The following is a 13,514-nucleotide window of genomic DNA, read 5'->3' as shown; positions in this document are numbered from 1 at the left end:
AATAAAGGGGAAGTATAAAAATTTAAGATCATCTATTAGGATACCTTTAGTTAAATAGATTTAATCCTTAGATAGTAAGAGTAGATCAGTATAGGTTCACTCTAATGAACACGAAGCAGTCCCTTGCAGGACAGAGGGTTTGGGGGGGTATAGTTAGAAATCTTAGTGTTAGATTTAATAGATCCTATTTTATTTCTACCTTTTATCCTGTCCTTGTCCTTTCTCTTAATTATAAATAATATTGTTGGATTAAACTGTGCCCAGCAAGTTTATCAACCACCTTCCACTAGAGCTCCCTGATAGCATTAGCCTATCAATATCAACTAACCATAAAGATCAATATGTCAACAAGATCAAATTTATACATAAGAAAGATAGATCTGATTCCATCTCTCCCCTCCCATTCTTCCTATCAGTATTGTCACCTGTGAACCAACCAGTTCTATCTAATTTTTACACTTAAATTTTTTTAATTGCATGTAGAAACACTTTTTACAATTTTCCTGACTTTTTAAAGATTCATATTCTCTTCCTTCTTTCCTCTTCCCCTTCCTTGAGATAGTAAATGGTCTCTGATACGTTATACCAATACTTACATGCAATACCTATTTCCATATTCCCCACTGCATGGCAGAAGTCACACATCACAAATACAAAAAAAAAAACCCACCTCACTAAAGGAAATAAAGTGAAAAATGATGTGCTGTGATCTATAACCAACAGTTCCTTCTTTGGTTGTGGATAGTTTTTATCCTGAATCAAATGGGGGTATTTAGGGACATTATTTTGCTGATTGTCCTTCACAGTCAATCATCATATAATATTTCTGTTACTCTACATACTTTTCTCCTGGCATGTTCCATTAGTTTATAGAAGTCTTTCCAGTTTTTCCTGAAGTCATCCTGTTTATCATTTCTTGTGACATGCTAGTATTCAATTATAACTATATGCCAGAGCATATTCAACCATTCCTCAATTGATGGGCACCCCCTCATTTTTCAAATCTTTTCCATTATGAGGAGAGCCACTAACATTTTTGTGAAAGTAGGCACTTTCCCCTTATCTGTGATTTCTTTGAGATACAGACCCCAGTAGTAGTATTGCTTGATCAAAAGGTATGTTTAGCTTTGTGGCCCTTCTGATATAGTTCTCTATTGCTCTCCAAAATGGTTCTCTCAGTTCCACCAACAATGAACTAGTATTCCTATTTTCCTACATCCCCTCCAACATTTTTCATTTTTACTTTTTGGATATATTAGCCAAGCTGATAGGTATAAATCGGTATCTCAGAGTTGTTTTCATTTACATTTCTCTAATCAGTATTGATTTAGAACATTTTTTCTCATATGACTATAGATTTGATTTCTTTCTCTGAGAACTGCCTCTTCATGTTCTTTGACCACTTATCAATTAGGGAATCCTTTGCATTCTTATAAATTTGACTCAGTATTCTATATATATGAGAAATAAGGCTTCTGTCAGAGATCCTTGCAATAAAAATTTCTACCCAATTTGTTGTTTCCTTTCTAATATTGATTGGTTTTCTTTGTACAGAAACTTAATTTTTTGTTTAATCAAAATTATGTATTTCATTTTTCATTGTGCTCTCAATGTCTTTTTTGGTCAAAAATTCTTACCCTATCCATAAGCTGATAAGCAAATTTTTCCATGTTTCCCTAATCATCATTTATTACTAGATCAAGTATCCATCTTGATATTATCTTGGTGTATGGTTTGAGATGCTGGGCTATACATAGTTTCTGCCCTATTGTTTTCCAATTTTCCCAGCATTTTTTTTGCCAAAAAGTGAGTTCCTCCCTCAATAGGAGGGATTATTGTGTTTAACAAACACTAAATTACTCTGGTCATTAACTACCATATATTGATTACTTAACCTATTCCACTGATTAGGCACTCTATTTCTTAGCTAGTACCAGATTGTTCCAATGATTACAAATCAAGGCTTAATTTGGTGTTTGTTTGATTGTACAGACTTAACTAAGTGATGGAGAAAATGTTGGCAACATGGATTAAATTTTAAAAGTATGTTTATAAACATCTTTGACTACCTTCAGAACCTGGTTATTAAACACCTACCAGTACATCTCTCTAATACTCTATAAAGTAGGCTTGAACTCAGCAAGAATACAATAGAAAGCTAAGGAAATTAAATCACAAAATTAATGGTCTAAAGATTCAAGCTAATAACAAAAATAACTGGGCAGCTAGGTGGTGCTATGATTCTGTACTGCTTATGTGCAGAATTAAAATGTCATACCTGGAGATAGGAAGATTCATTTTCCTGATTTCAAATCTAAACTCATGCACTTGCTATCTGTATGACTTTGGTAAGTCACTCAACTCTTTTGGCCTCAGTTCTTCATCTGTAAAATGAGCTAGAAAAGACATGACAAACCACTTTAGTAACTTTCCCAGAAGAATGACAAATAAAATTACAAACATTCATAAATGACTGAAAAGACTGAACAACAATAATAACTGGCATTTATAGAGGGTTTAAGCTTTTCAAAGTGTTTTATATCCTTTATTTAATTTGAGTTTCACAACATCCTTGAAATACTTAATCTTTCATTTCTGAAACTTTTTCCTGGCTCTCTCTCCATGTCTAGAATACTTTATTTTCTAAGTAACTAAGACACTCCCCACCCCCAAAGACTCTGCTCAAATCTTACCTCAGGCAAGAAGTCTTTTCTGTACTGGAGAGTTGTTAATGCCCTTCTTCCTAAGGTTGCTTTCTATTCTCTCTGTCTGTCTTCTCTCTCTGTCACTCTTTATATAAACACACATATAGATATAGAGAGACACAGATATAGACACACATTTTATATATAAATATATATATAATATACCAAGTCTTTTACAGGTTGTCTCTTCCAATAACATGTCAGTTCCTTGTAATCAGGGACTATTTACTTCTTTTTATTTCAGGTTCATAACACTGTGTCTAACATACAGTGAGTACTTCATAAATACTTGTTGACTTAAGTGCCTATGTGACTACAGTTATGTTTTAGGCATCTGTTTTAGCTTCATTTCAGCTCAGCACACTCCTTTTTTCTATCTGCTAATGGGCAAGCTCTGAATGTCAGAGATGCCCTCATTAGTGTTCTTGGAAACAGCTGCTGCTTTCTTGCCCCCACAACTCCATTCTCTACCCCATGATCATAATGGCTACAGTGATTCTGCACTCCTTATGACTTTGAGGGGAGCTCCCTGACCTTGAACAGATTGAATTTCAATGATTCTTTTTGTTGTGGAGACTTGGAAGCTCTCCTATTTTCTCAGGAGTCCATCAGAATTTTCTCAGGGAAGATCCTTGGACTTTTGTACATATTCTTGTTCCCTGCCAAGATGTTAAAGAATATCTGGAGAACGAGTTCCCTATGTGGGATAGAATTTCATAGTGGAGCACAGTTGGGAATGTATTTAGGAATGAGAAGCATTAGATTCTGTAATGCCCCTCTGCCTTTGCCTACCTCCTTACAGTGAAATGTAAGGTATGTGTGTGCTGAAGTTTGGATGATGGAACTAACAATATAACATAGGTGGACAGTGGAGCTTTCAAAAGCTGAAGAACATGTGTTAAGTTATCTAGCACCTTTATACTAGCCTAAGCGGTGGCAAGTCATACCAAGGCAGAAAGATTTTGGAGTGACCATCTGGACTTGAATTGGGAGCCAACTCTGAGACCAGTGTGGTGATGCACCTTCTGTTTTTACTTAAGGTCAGTCTAGATAAGTTTGGAAAGTCTCCTCCCCAGAGCACCAAAATAAGATGGCACACCCCCAGAACACTAATATAGAAATATTAGCCCTAAAATACTAACATGGAAAAGTTCATCAGAGAATGAACATGGAAAGACATAAGACCCAGAGCTCTGACATGGAAAGAATTTTAAAAGTTAGAACATGGCAAGATTCATTCCAAGAACAGTGACATGGGAAGGCTAATCCCAAGAGTAATAACATGGAAATGTCCAGAATGTCAACCTTGAAAGCTCCTCAGCAGTTATTTGAATGAATTCTCTAAGTCTTAGAGTCTCATGAAGATCATCATCTAAACTATGAATTTAAGGGTATGATAGGCATCCATGTAGAACAATTACACTCCTGTCCAGGAGTTCTTCTGATGTTGCTCAAATCACTTCCCATTCTGTGCCTCAGTTTCTCAATTTAGAATGTGAAGGGTTTGAGATGGGTAGTTCTTAACATGCATTCTACTTGTAATTGTCTTTAGCAGGGTGGTGTTTTTTTTTACCTTCTTCATATCATGACCCCCTTGGCACAGCATCTGAGGAAGTCTAGGGATGCATCCCCTTTCTCAAAATCGTATTTTAAAGGTGCATCCAAAAAATGCTCAGAATTATAAAGGGAACAAATCATATGGATATTTTTGTATGGTGATAAATTGTATGATAATTTGTATAGTTATGATACATTGTTGGTGTATACATACATTAGTGATAAATTATATGGATAATTATAAAAATATTTTTAAGAATAAAGATCAAAGGTTAAGAATCCTTTTACTATAGGATTCTTGTTTCTATGAATTTGCATACTTCTGGCAATACATGATGGAAAATAGATTTCTTCAACTCCCCACTTAATGGGGAAAATAATCAAATATGATTATTTCATATCATTCGACCATCTTGTCCTTAGCTATATAACTCTCACATCTTCATTTTGAACCCTGATTTTTTGGTCCCCTGTATGATGCTATAGAAAGTAAATTCCTAACAAATATTTTATCTTATTGGTGAATTTTTGCTACCATTTTTTTTTGCTAAAACAACCAATGAAAGCCTTACATCAAGGATAGTGGAGATGTCACTTGTAGACCTCTTGACTCATCTATGACCTGGGACTTTAAATCACTATAACTCCTGCTTCAATTATTCATGTGAAACATTTGTATATCTTTACACTCTCCAAGTATTGAGGCCCCAAATAGCAAATCTAGCCCCATTACCCATGATGATGATTCAGTGATATTCTTGAAATCCAGTCCCAGGACATTGTCAATGATAGGAAGAGAGGAGTTTTCCAATGTTGAATCCTTTGTTCCACAAAAACAAGATGAACAGGAAAAAGACACAAGCTATGGTAGATATAGTAAGACCCCAAGGATAGGCCCTGAGAGGCTGTCCCATAACTGTCAGGGGAGCCAATTCAGGTGCTAGGGTTTTATAATCATTGGTGCAAAAGAAGGAGCAGAGCTGCCCAGTCAATAAAGGGCTGGTCCCAGTAGATAATCAGGATTTGTTTTCCATTAGCTTCATTAGAAATCAGGAGGTTATTAAGGAAATGTCTACAGATTTATTGCTTTGGGATTTGTCCCTGACCTCAATGTAGCAATAAAATGCATAGGGAAAGTGAAGATAGAGAAGTATTTTCCCCAGGTCATCAGAGTCACAGGTATTCAACAACCAAAATCCTGTTGGCTAATCTGTGTGTATTGAGCTAGAGAAAGACCAAATGTGTAAAGTTATCCTGAGAGGACACGATCATATTGTCCAGATTGTCAGATACTGCATGCTTGACCTCATTTTAAACAAATTAGGGGGACCATTTTCCTATCTCCTAAAATAATGCCTACACTGATCTTTTCACTATGCTTATTCTTTTCCCACCTTGAAGTATATTGTTCTTGAGAAAAAAAAAATGGCAGAAAAGTAGGCATTTATAAGTCCAGGCTTCTTTCTATCCTCGTTGATCTAGGGCCCATCCCACCATTTTTTCCTTTTTCCTCAGATTTGTTGTTCCTTTTTACATTCCTGAATTTCTTGTGAACCATAGCCTTCTTGACCATGATCTTTCAGGGCTGGTGCCTTTTCTTGTATCAATCTTTGGTGCAACACACTTTCTAATCATCCTTAGTCTATGCTGACTCTCTCACACTTAACGCAGAGGATGAACCTATCTATCTCACAGACCAACATGAATGACCTGCCCCATTCTAGCTAGGAGTACATCAGATCTCAGAATGTTTCAAAATAGTGGGCAAAGATCCTTTCACTCTTACTGGTCTTACCCCTGGATTGATATGGAACACATTTCTCTCTTCACAACCTTTTGCTTTCATGTAAGGTACAAGGATCCGAGCTTCCTATATTTGGCTTGCCCAAAGATATTTATAGTTTTAAAGGTAACACAATGTGCCATGAGAAATCAGGACAGAGAGCACATTGGAAGAACTGTTATAGCACCCAAATTTCTAAAGGAAAAGCTAAAGAGTTATAGGAAGAAATAGATAACAAAATTATAATAGTGGAGAATTTTAATCTTCTTTCAGAAGCAGAAAAATCAAACTAAAAATAAATAATAAAGAAGCCAAGAAGATAAATAAAATCTTAGGTAAGCTAGATAGTATAGATCTCTGGAGAGAACCAAATGGGAGAGAACCACCTACCACGCCAGATTCAATTACCCCTTGAGATTGCTGATGGTTCAAATTCTAGCCTCAGTCTTAGATGTGGGCTTTTGGTCTCACTCTGGGGTTGTTCAGGTCCAGCACACCTCAGACTTCCCTGCCCTGGGGTTCCACCTTGAACTTAGGCAAGGGTCAGCCAGGCCTGGGCTCCCAGAAGCCAGCACCCTGGGGACTTCCCCTGCTGGGGATACAGTGGCCCATCTCTGGGTCTACATTGGACTAGAGTGCCTCACAGACTGCCCCCAAACTGCGATTTAGATCCTCACCACACTCCCAAACTGAGATCCTGGACTGAGTGGGCCCTCACAGATCAGGAGCTCAGCACAGACTGCTTGGGGCTAGAATTCTGGACTTCACTGATGGTTTGCTTGAAATTTTACAAGCTGTGCCCACCACCATTGGCTTAGGTGGAGTCTCAAGGAGTGGATGTTGGCTGGAGTCCAAGTTCAGAAACTGGACCAGTAAGTAGATGGGAGTGGGAGAGGCTTGCTCTTGGCTTGCTCCTTACTCCTTATTATTATTATTATAGCCTCCTGCTTGGCTGTGCTCCTCTCTCACCCTAGAAACCCAGATAATTTCTCTGCCTTTCTCTCAAGTTGTTCTCTGCATGACAATTGCTTCACCCCCTTTCCTTGTGCATTTTTTCATTCCTGCATTCATTTGGGGGAGTTATTTTAAGATTGGTTTGAGAGGATTTCCAAGGTGGTTTCTAGCTTTTCTGCTTCTACTCCACCATCTTGACTCTGCCTCCCCTCCTATCCCCACAACTTTTTTCCCAAGGGATCTCAGAATCTTAAATCCTTTTCTCAGTTCTAACAGGTCAACAAACTGTTAGAAATAAAGAAATCATAATTCTGAGCTGGAGATCTAAACTCTAATCAGTTAAGTTAAAGCTGGAGATCTCACCACACCCAATCTATGGCAAAGACTCCCTTTAGATGCCCAACAGTATGTTTTAAAGGTATTTGACAGTTAATTAGCACAAGTATCAGCAGGGCTGAAGGTACATAGGATGCTAAGAAACGTGCGATGGACTTTGGTAATGAGGCTTTGGGACATTTGATATGAAGTGCTAAGTCCAGTACGAGATTAAAATAAGAAAAGTTAATTAATCTTCCAGAACTTATCACACTACTTGGGTCAAAGTAACCTTTCTTGGCCACAATACATTGGGGAGCGTATAGTTGGCATAAAACTTCCAACGATCAAACAAACCTGGACATGCCAAGGTTGTTTGTGTAGGATCTCATCAGCTCCGCTGTACGTTCAGCATTCCCAAGGAACCCAGCTCCTTCTGTATAGGGTTCAACTTCTCTAGATAACTACACACACCTAACACTTTTATTCCTCCAGCAGAAGCTCTAATATATTTAGCTGCTATAATATTCAAATATACCAAACTTCATCCTTTCTCATGTTTACTACTGCATTGATATAATTAACGCATACACATTTAGTTTACTAACTGTCCCTAGAAATCATACTTGCAGTTCCTTATCTAAATTATTGTATGTAATCACTTGGTTTATGATCAATAATATAAAAGCAATATTAAAACAATTTTCCTTTCACACAAGAATTTTCTGCAAACTGGAAAAAGAACGAGCTTGGTGAAGAGCTTAATTAAGCCCAATGTAGCTCAGGGGACATGGAGATTATAATTAATCTGTGAACTAGGAAGTCAAGCGCACAGGATCTGACGATCTGGACTCAATAATCCCCTCCTCTCAGGATGAATTTGGATATTGGCTCTCTCCCTAGCTCAATAGGAATGTGGAAGCCAACAGAAATGTGATTATTCCAGGCTTTTGAGCCTCAACAAGTTAATCTGGACAAAGTACTTTCCCACCACCACTTTCCCTATGCAGTTTAGTGCCAGAGTAAGTTCTGGGACAGATTCCAAAGCAACAAATACATGAGCATTTTCTTAATAATCTCTTGGTTGCTGAACTATTTTAATAGAAAACAAACCCTGTTTGCCTACATGAACTATTCCTTATTGGCTGAGCAGTCCCACCTCTTGTCCTCTACCACTGGTTATAAAAGCCTGAGCTGATACCTTTGAAAGTTATAGAACCATCACTCAGGGCAATGGAGCCTTGGGGACTCATCACAACTACTCTCCTGGCATGTGTCCTTTTTCTGATGATCTTATCTCTATGGAGCCATGGAATCAAAAGAGGGAAGCTTCCACCAGGTCCCACTCCTCTTCCCATCATTGGCAACCTCCTGCAATTGGATTTCAAGAACATGGCTGCATCATTCTCCAGGGTAAAGGGCACAGATTTGGGATTTTGGATTCTAGCTGCTTGCATTGTGGGGTTTAGACATAATGACTTAAGACTAATAACTTATCCAGGAGTCGTGGTGAAATAGAATCCTAAGTCATTGATGGTATGAGTCAAGGGCTCTGTGATACCACCATTCGCAATGTCAAACATGCATTGATTGTTTTGTCAAAAACTTTGGTAGCCAGGGGGCAGCTCAGTGGATTGAGAACCAGGCTTAGAGATGGGAGGTCCTAGGTTCAAATCTGGCCTCAGACACTTCCCAGCTGTGTGACCCTGGGCAAGTCAGTTGACCCTCATTGCCTACTCTTACCACTCTTCTGCCTTGGAACCAATACACAGTATTGACTCCAAGATGGAAGGTAAGGGTTTAAAAAAAAAAACTTTGGTAGCCAAAGAAGAAATTCAACAATGGGAACAAATAGTTATGAAGAATTTACTATGTGTAAAGTATCATACTACACTCTGGGGATGCAAAGATAGAAATAAACCATTAAGTTAATGAGAACTTGAGTACTTATTATGAAATAGGCATTCTGCTAGACCCAGGAGATAAATAGATGATGAATGACTCCTTGAAAGGAAATAGTTCCTTTCCTCTTAGAGCTTACATTCTACTAGAGGGATACAGCAAATCCATAGGTACACAAGTAGAAGATAATTAGAGAAAAGAAAATGTACTAGTAATTGAGGGACCAGAAAAAAAGATTTTGGGGAGGAGAAAGCATCTGAAGTAGATCTTGAAGGAACTTACAGAATCTCATTGCAAAAGATAGGTTGGTAATGCCTTTCAAGCTTGGGAGACAGTCTGTGCAAAGAGAGGAGGGTGGGAGATAATATAGCTAGAAGAATGATTTGGCAAGAATATACCATTTGGGAAGGATGGATAATACAAAATAAATCTGGACAATTAGATTAACAATAGCTGTGGAAGCAGTGAAGTGCCAAGATAAGGATGCACTAGGGTGCTGCTATAGGCTTTTGAGTAGAAGCTACAGCATTGAGAAAAGCAATTGCTAGATGATTACTTTCAGGGATAACCTTAATATTGGCTGGGATGGAAGGAGGAACAATATTTTGCAGAGCTGTACTGCCACTTCCAGGGAATCATGGACTTAGCTGTCTGACAGGGTCAATTGTTTATTAACTGGTATTGTTTGTGGTGAGGAAAGTGGAGTGCTCCTTTTTTTGAGAGAGAGGAACAATTTTGTTATCCTTAGGATAAAAATAAAAACCCAAGGAAATGAGCCTGGGGTGGGATGAGGGAGTGGGGTGGGGTGGTGAAAAACAGATCTCCTAAATCCAAATGTGTTTAATCCAGGCCACAGGGCCAGGGAGGGGAAGTGGGGATGGAGGTGAGGGATGAGAAGGATAAGAGGGGACACAGGAGGGTTTAAGAAAGATGGTGGGAGTGGGTGAAAAGATGCAGAGTAAACACCCCAGATAGGACTTGGCCAGATTCCCCTCTCAGTTTCCAAAAACCCTGGGCACGGGCTGCCCAGTCCCTGACTGAGTTACTTTTCTACAAAAGTCAAGGCCTAAGAGGACTGATTATATAAGGCATTCTCTGACTGAAGGAGGAAAACCGAGTGACTCCACACATCACAGCCACCCCCTTCCCTCCAACTCCCAGCATCCTCCCCTCTCCAGATTGGCACCATCAAAACAGAATCTTGATGGCAAAGGTCAGGTAGTCGGTGTGGCCCCCAGTCTCCTTCAAGGGCCTCACCCAGGACGGGCAGGGGTGTCCGAACAATGTACTCTTATAGCAAGATCTCCAGGGTGGTGATTTTGATGAACCCATGCTCACTCAGGGCCTGTCAGGTCTGTTGGACTTGCTCGATGAAGGGCAAGAAGGAAAAGAGGTGACCACCTGGGGGAAGCTTCCACCTTGAGGGCATCCTTGGCATAGCCAATAGCCTCCCAGGGTGAGAGGATGTCAAGGAAAATGGCATCAGCCACATGGGACACACAAAACTATTCTTAAATACATCCTGGTTCCTCACGGTCACCCAGCAGTCCACTTGGTGCTTCCAGAACTCTTTCTCCACCTTCTGGGCTTGCTGCTGCTGGAACTCCATGGTGTGCATGATTGGTGGGAGCTACCGTTCAGATGCTGGCATGGGACAGGGAGCCACTGTCCCTACCTGATTCACAGATAATGGAGTTGGGTTTCAGTTCCAGCATCATGGTGATGATGGAGATGTCCCTGGAACAGAGAATCTGGCTCCAATGGGAGGTTCAGGGTCCAGAGCTCAGGAGAGAGTGGAGTGCTCCTCTAGAGTGATTGATCCTCATTTAAATGATGATTGTTTGGGCTGTATTGGAAACAAAGGCAACAATCTATGGTTAGGAGCTACTGACATGAAAGGGTCAATCACAGAGACTTTTAAATAACTATTTTCTATCAGTTTCCAAGAAAATTTGGTAGTAGTTCAACTTGTATCTCACATTTCACTTCCCTCCTCCCTTAGGATTACTCACAGAATTAACTAATCCGGGTGCTTGTCTCACTGGTCCAAGCAAGATGGTATGAGAGTCTCAGCTGGGTCAGTGGACATGTGAAGAGGCAAGAGGGAATGGATATGGGATATATAAAGACAGTCCATCAGACTTGACTATATCTAACTGGATACTTGTAATAAGTAAGAATCAAAAGTCAAGAATGACTCTCTGGTTGTAAATCAGGGTGATTGGAAGTTCTTCAAGAGTGGCCCATTTCTTGGATATCCTCAAGAGAAATGGACCAGTTTGGAGGAAGGTAAAGTTTTAGGGGAAAAGTAAATGAGTTGTCTTGTAGACCTCTTAAGTGCTAACTAGAGAATCATCTCAAGTTTCATTAATGAGGATGAGAGCAACTGAGTTGCTTTTGAAATTCCTATTTGAAGGAAAAGCAAGATTGACTAATGGAAAGGACACTTGTTTGGGGTGCATGGGACAATAATGTCTACAACAGAAGAGCTGTTCATTTATTATTTGACTGCAGTTTTCTTTGCCAAGAGGATGACTTGTCCTAGAAATGATTGAAAAAATGACAAAGAGAGAAGTCATGTTCTAGAGAAGTAAGGAAGTATTATAAGAGCTAATTTTATTAAATTACTTCATTTCCCTTTATTTCGGTGAACATAAACCCACCATTTTTCTCTCCTTTCCTCCATTGTTCCCACCATCCATAGAAAATCAAATCCCTGTTACCAATGTGTAACAAAGCAAAGCAAATTCCCATATTATCCATGTCCAAAAAGTATTTCTCCATCTGGATCCTAAGTCTATCATGTTACTATTAGGATGTGGGTAGCATGTTTCATCTTGAATCCTCTGGAATTCTGGCTTGCCAGGGTTCACATCATAGTTCTTAAGTTTTTCAAAGCTATCTGTTTTTGCAATATTATGTTTATTATATAAGTTTTTGATTGCTCACTTGACTTTACATGAGTCCACACAAGTCTTCCCGTGTTTCTCTGAGACCATTATTTTCTTCATTCCTTACAGGACATTAATATTCCCACACATTCAAATATAATCCTGCAATAGCATGACACATGCTTTTGCCAAAATCACCCCACTATCCAAAATAGTTCAATTAAGCTTACAAAGTTTATGGGAGTAATGGGGTTAGAGGTTCACAAATTTTTTTAAAAATCAATACATTTATAAAGAAAATGACCTAATAAAAATGGTAACAGTTTTTAATATGGTTAAATGGTTAAATATTTATGTTATACTGATGTTGGCTAGGCTTGTTCTCTGTTAACAGATAGTCTGTAATGAAGATTTTCTTGTCACTAGAACCTTTTCATCTAGACAGAATATACCAGAGCTCATTCTCCAGTCCATCAATCAGTATAAAGTCATTAAGCATATATCATTACTAGGCAGCTAGGTGGCACAGTGGATTGAGAGCTGGGCCTGGAGTCAGGAAGACCTCAGTTTAAATCCAGCCTCAAATACTTTCTAGCTGTGTGATCCTCAGCAAGTCATTCAACCCTGTTTGCCTCTGTTTCCTCATCTGTAAAATGAGCTAAGAAAGAAAATGGCAAACCACTCCAACATATTCGCCAAGAAAGCTTCAAATAGGGTTACAAAGAGTCAGACACTGAATTAACCAAATAATAACAATGTGTCTGAGTCTTCTGCTGGATCCTAAGGATACAAAAAAGAAAAGCATAATGATTTCTGAGCTCTAGAGCCTCACATTTTAATAAGGCAATACAGATATGTATATATCTATTTGTTAAAAGGTTTACTAACATAAAATCATTCTTTTGAATACAGTAATTAGTGGAAAAAAGGCATAATTTAAGGTATGATTGAGATGATGTACAATCCAATATAATTGTAAAAAAAAAGAAAGAAAGAAATTACATGAATATTACAATAAATATTGGCTAAGTCTAAAACCTTTGGCTACTACTCACACTAGATCCTAAGCTTCAGGGTGAATTGAAACTCTGGACCATGGAGTGAGAAGCAATGGGGAAGAAGTTTGGGTTGGGGGAGAAGTAATGAGGAAGTCTTTCTCTGCTCACAACTCTTAACTGCATCAGAAAAAATGGAATAAATGTGGCACTTTAACTCATCAGAAATCTTGGGTTTCCTTGTGGAAATGAGTATGGAAAAGATCATTGCTTATATAGATATTAACATCTATCTATCTATCTGTCTGTCTATCTATCTATCTATCCCTTTCTTTTTCTTCAATCTGTTTGGGATTATATACCAAATTGTATTATTGCTTTAGGAAATGGTATAAATAGCTTGGCAACTTTT

General features: G+C 38.6%; 2 pseudogenes; both read right to left on the bottom strand.

Moving 5' to 3' along the window:
* LOC123233005 overlaps positions 1–13,514 on the bottom strand; it is a 190,397-nt pseudogene that overhangs the window by 66,221 nt on the left and 110,662 nt on the right.
* The window catches only part of LOC123236630, a 7,883-nt pseudogene continuing 4,773 nt past the window's right edge, over positions 10,405–13,514 (bottom strand).

This window comes from Gracilinanus agilis, chromosome 2 (assembly GCF_016433145.1).
Source record: "Gracilinanus agilis isolate LMUSP501 chromosome 2, AgileGrace, whole genome shotgun sequence".
Lineage (NCBI taxonomy): Eukaryota > Metazoa > Chordata > Mammalia > Didelphimorphia > Didelphidae > Gracilinanus > Gracilinanus agilis.
The sequence above is the reverse complement of the archived record's forward strand: the minus strand, read 5'-3'. Positions and strand labels throughout refer to the sequence as shown.